Source organism: Gossypium hirsutum, chromosome D02 (genome assembly GCF_007990345.1).
Source record: "Gossypium hirsutum isolate 1008001.06 chromosome D02, Gossypium_hirsutum_v2.1, whole genome shotgun sequence".
In the NCBI taxonomy this organism is placed as follows: domain Eukaryota; kingdom Viridiplantae; phylum Streptophyta; class Magnoliopsida; order Malvales; family Malvaceae; genus Gossypium; species Gossypium hirsutum.
In genome coordinates, this window is record NC_053438.1 from 14,115,222 (window position 1) to 14,121,128 (window position 5,907).

The window sequence follows — 5,907 nt, forward strand, 5'->3', positions numbered from 1 at the left end:
ACATCCTAGACATTATGGCTAGATTGAGAAGGCTACATTAGCCACCGAAATGCCTAAACTAACTTATGTTACTTTTGAAGACCTTAAATAAACTAATTTTAGAGAAAACTGTAGTTGTACTTTGAGTTAGCTTAAAAGCATTCATTCATTAAGTCATGTATACTTAGGATCCATTTTATTGTTACTAGTGTTATTTTAGAAAAACCGTTTCCTTGTTGCTCTTCTTTAAAAAAAACTCGATGTTAAACTAATGCAACGAAAAAACTATTTTTCAAGTTATTTTGGAAACTTAGTTGCCTTATCGATTTTTTTTTCAAAAACGATTCCTTTGCCAATGCAGCGGAAACTAGGGAACAATATCAAATTTTACTAAAGCTCGATATCATGCATGATCTGGTTATTATGCTTGAGTAATCCATGCATGCAAAAATCCCCCAAAAAAGAAAAGTTACCAAGCCACAAACCAAAAATAATTTAAAATTACAAACCAAAACCAATAAAGACTTAATAATACTTATTAAGAATAGTCCAAGGTCCAAGGTGATTCTCCGAATGCCGAATCCGATTCTAATTTTGAGGTTTACCTGAAAAATTAGAAACTATTGGGGGTAAGCTTATGAAAGCTTAGTGTGAGTCGAACAATTATTTAAACAGACAATTATATAAATGTTGAATACAATGAAACATATTAGCATTAACAGAAGAACACAGAACCATCATTAGAATTTCATATCATTACATAGCCATTATCAAATTGATGTCAAACGATGTATGAGCATGAGTCATCATTCATTCGAGTAACAATCAATAATTTTGATACCATTCAATACAACACAATGATAGGGTTATCAGACGAGCACTGAGTAGTTACTTTCGTAATGGTATGTCATTGGGGAGAGCTCAGTCATGATACTATAATGGAATGATTTCGTGACTAAATGAGTTTATAATTAATAGGTGAAAAGCTAGAACATAATTTTAAATAATTTGAGCTTCAACTACATATGTCCAATCGGTCCCTCTACTAGCTCGTTGAAACCATAAATGAATTGCGTGTTTGAATAGAAATAAATGGAATGAATAGGAAAAGAGAAATGAGAAACATTTATGAATGATTATGGTTTTCTTCGAAATGGAAAAGTGAAATCATTTGGAAATGAATTCAGGTTTCTAAAAATGGAAATGGAAATGGAAATGATCCATTTGCAATCCTATATGGATTACTTAAAAAAATGTTCGGAAGAATGAGTTTATGTTTTTGTACTGTTTTGAAGCCCGAAAATGAAAATAAACCATTTTATCATAGTGAACATGTTGAGTTGTGAAATATTGAACATATTTTCTCAAAATTTTATTAGGGGCAAAATCGTCAAAATGTTACCAAAGGTAAAATGGTCAAAAATTTTCTAGGGTTAAGATAGGGATAAGAAAATTATTTTACATATAAATATTAAATTTTAGTTTGGGAAATAGAAAAATTGAACCATATTGGATCAAATTATAGAATACTAGGTCAAAAATGCCTAGGAAGTACTCGTAATTGGACTTGATGTGAGAGAGGCCCAAAGTCCCCTTATGGACATGAATGGGGCAAAAACCCTAGTAGGAATACTAGGGTGTGTTGTCCACCTTAGGAGAGAAAACTTTTTCTAGTTTTATGTTTCGATTCGATTGGTTCGAGCCCACACTCGAAGCAGTTCGTGGTACAAGAATAGCATAAAAGATCATTTGGCTAAAAGTCGAGAACAACGAACGTCCGTTAAGCCAAAAACACAAGTACGAATTCGGTTAAGGTTTATTGCTATAAATATCACAAATTGGGTCTTTTCTCAAAATTTTAATTTTTCTCCATGCAAGAAAACCTTTTTGAAACCAATCTTTTTCCAACATCAACAACTATAACACCATCAATATTCTTTTTAGTAATAAAATTTTTACTCGAATTGCCCATAAGAGTAGTAAAAAAAGCAACATCAATTGACTTACGTGGTGATACAACACAAGGGTTTAAAGGTAATATACCTTTTTTGTCCAGTTTAGGAAGATTTACAAACACCTTTTAGCCTTCGCTTCTTTACTTAGACACGCTATTTCTAGCTGGGGGAGTAGCTTTATCTTCGGTTGGGGCGTATTTATCACTAACATCAGCTGCATCAGGCGGAAAAAGGTTGTTTTAGCAACTGGAAGTAAAGTAACAAACAACAGCTTAGTCGTTGCAGCATTAAAGCCTTTCTTGGATTGTTTCTTCCTATGAACAAAAACCCAAGCTCCTTCATCAATATGCTCTAAAGGGGAAGGGCTATTGGACACAATAGTCGAGGGAATGACCATTTTAGCATTTGTAAAAGGTAAAGAGTTATGCATGGGGGGACATAATACCATTTGAAGTACTATTAGGAAAAGACGATTCACCCAGCGGCGGAGCCAAGGGGGGCTGGCAGGGGCCCTAGCCCCCCTAAAATGGAAAATTTTCATTTAGGCCCTTTATAATTTATCAAATTTTAAATTAGTAATGGTAAAATTATACTTTGACCTTCCAAAAATAATAAAAAATTGATTTAATACTTCAAAAATTATAAACATATAGACTATTAAAGTGGTGAAATTACTTTTTTACTATCGTTAAAATATACAATTTAATTCGCCCCAAAAAAATTTTTTTTGGCTCCACCACTGGGTTCACAATCAATTCTTTTAGGGTTGTTTTCACATAGAATAATAATATTGACCTTAGGACACTTATCCTTTAGATGAATGATAATCCCACAATAAAAACAAAATAAATCTAGACCCTTATAATGTTAGAATTGTTTACAACCATCAATAATTAAGAATTGTTTTAATAGGTACTCAATATTAACTTGAACGCAAACGTGCGCATATTTACCCCTAAATTCAGAACTAGTAGCATTATCGCCTTGTTTGTAAAAAAAAAACCATTATCACCTTGAAGGAGAGTGCTTAGACTCTTCCCAATTCTCTCACGGATGCTTGGGTCGTAGTATTCAAGAGATAGTTTGGGTAAACAAATCTAAACAACTATTGAATTGAATAAAGCTTCCGAAGCTTTAAAATTAGGATGCCATCTTCTCATGGAGATGAAAGATCTATTCACAAACAATGGACCTCCTTTAAAACCTTATAAAAATCATCTAAACAACTAAATTTGACAACAAAGAAGCCCGAATCTAAATCAATAATTTGGAGTTCTTTGGAGGGGTTCCACAAATGATTTAACTTAAAGAGAAGATATTGATATCCAAAAGTTTTTCCAAAAACCTTAATGATAAGCAAGCTTCAAAGTTTGCAAAATTAGCATCGACATACCACTCTCCTTGGAGAACTTTCAGGCGAGCACTTTGTTAATACTCTTGAGGAGCTCCTCCTGTTCTTCAAAGGAGAGCTTATTTGATTCCTCCACAGCAGAAGGTTCAAGTCGGCTAAGGTTTCCAACAACCATTCTATTCTTTAAATTAAATAGTTTTGGTGTGAGATATAACATTTTGAATAAATTATACCTAATTTTTAATATGGTTGTAATTACAATTTGATGGAAGGGATGACGATAACAAGATTCGAACTTGATTACTTGGGAGCCAATAAAGTGTTTAACCACTACTTTTCTATGGTATTGATTGAAGAGTAATTTATACAAATTAGTTGTGATTGTGTAGTAAACACTTTTGTTTGTTGAAGATAAAATGATAAAAAGTTAGACTTATCTCAAAATTTGGCTTTTGAATTATATCAATTTTCTCACATTGATAACTATTTTTTTAAGATACTTAAACTATTTGTTTGCTATTGATTTTGGTTAAAAAATTAATGGTGCTAAAATAAAAAACAAGTGGCACATCCAACTAATCAAATGTGTTTCGTGACACTCTTTTACACATAACAATTGATTATGTGATATCCTTTAAAATATCTAAAAAATGATATATATTAAATATATATGCAATTAAAAATTAAAAAAAATAAATTAACATATTTAAAAAATATATAAAAAAAGTTCTAAAATATGTGTATAAATTTTAAAAAAATTCTAAAAAATATATATATAAATATTAAAAAATAAGAAATATTTAAGACTTTGGAAAAGTACTGGAAATGAAAAAAAATTCAAAAATAATATATTTTTGGTAATAAAAATATATAAATTATATAAAAAATTTTAAAAAATTAAAAATATATTTTTCAAAAAATAAAAATATTTAAAAATATATTTAATTTCTAAAAAATATTTAAATTGAAAAAATTAGAAAACAATTAAAAGTTCACCGGTCAAAGCTCATTAATTGTTAGTCAAATAAAAAATTGTTGGTTAAATTGTTCAACAACGAACAATGCATAGTCAAGGTTCAAGTTAATAATTGATGGTCACGTCATTGATGATATGAAAAAGGACTGATATGTGGCACATTCTTATTGATTGGTGTGTCACTTTTATTTTAAAACACCGTTAATTGCTTGGACTAAAATCTATAATGAAGAAATGGTTTAGGTACCAAAATGGAGGAAAATATTGAAGTACCAGACAAAGAAAACATGTATATTTTCAAGGTCAAGTTGTAATCCAAGCTATCAAATTTACAAGTTATGTGTCCAAATACCTTAATTATGTGATATTAAATTTACTAAATTTATTAAACCATATTTGAAGAGGATTAGTTTAATACCCAATCCAATTAAAATCCAACTATCTTTTTAAGATTTCTAACTAACTTTTGTAAGTGAAAAACAAAATATGAGATTAAAAGAAAAATAGAGAGTGTGGGTTTTACTTGAGGTAAACAAAGAGAAAAAAGAATTGGTGAAAAAGAATAAAAATTCTAAAAAAAATTGTTAATCAAATTTAAAGAGTAATGGTGAAGATTCAAATGGAAGGGTTAAATAAGTAAAACTCTTCTTTTTTAAAGAAACTATTTTAATATATTGTGAGAATGTGGATGAAAATTATTGATAGAAAACTTATAAAAATTTCCAAGATTTTTCTTAATTGATTGGGAAAAACTCTAGTTTTGTTCTATCATTGGTTTTGAGAAAGTGAACATAGTTGAGTGAATTTAATAACTAGTAAATGAATGGTTTTAAAATTTGTATAAATATAAAAGAATTTGTAAGTAATTGTTTTTGGTTACTAGAATTTTTATCAAGAGTAATTTTAGGAAATTTCGTTCTTTGCAGGAGTACCCATTGGGAAGAACTATTTTTGGGAATAACACTAAGTTGGGAATGTTTGGGAGTTAACCTTGTAAGGTTGGTCGGATTCTTAGGTTGCTTTACTTTTGGGATGTCTTGGAGAGCATCGTTTGGAAGTCCAAATACTAAAACTGTTAATAAGTTAACTTCTTAACCTTTCTTTAGAATATAAGTGTTTCCTTATTATTTTTTCACCGAACAAACGATGGGTTTGCATTTAAAACCTTTCCTACCAAAATATTTTATGTGGGTGTAACTTTCATGTAATCTTCATTATATCCACTATCTATACAACTTACCTCCCATAATCTATGTTCAAGTAACATCTTCTATTTCCATTATCCAGCTTTTTAGCACATCTATTCCCACTTTCTCATTATAATTGTTCTTTAATAAATTTCTTTCTAAGGCCTATAAATAGAGATGAAAAGACTTCATTTTGGGATTTTTTTTAATCTTTTGGAAAAAATTGAGCACTCTAAAATTCTCTTTGCAACTTTCTCTCAACAATAGTAACAATCACTGTCATTTTTGTTTAGATTTTATTTATGTATTTCAAAGAATTAAACAATTTCACTTATTGTAAAGAAATCTTTAAAGATGGTATTTATGTAGCATTATTTTACATTGGGCCTATAAAATCCAAAACAAGAGAATGGGCATGCGCGTACGAGAGCTGAGCCCAAAAGCTCAGTTTAGTTCAAA

General features: G+C 29.8%; 1 long non-coding RNA gene across 1 annotated transcript; it reads right to left on the reverse strand.

Annotated features, from left to right (window-relative positions):
• Positions 1–319: 319 nt before the first annotated feature.
• Positions 320–3,580, reverse strand: LOC107908378 (uncharacterized). The gene is made up of 3 exons (XR_001687001.2): positions 3,328–3,580; positions 2,023–2,148; positions 320–584 (listed from the first exon to the last, which is right to left on the reverse strand). It is a non-coding gene; the product is annotated as an uncharacterized lncRNA (long non-coding RNA).
• Positions 3,581–5,907: the final 2,327 nt, after the last annotated feature.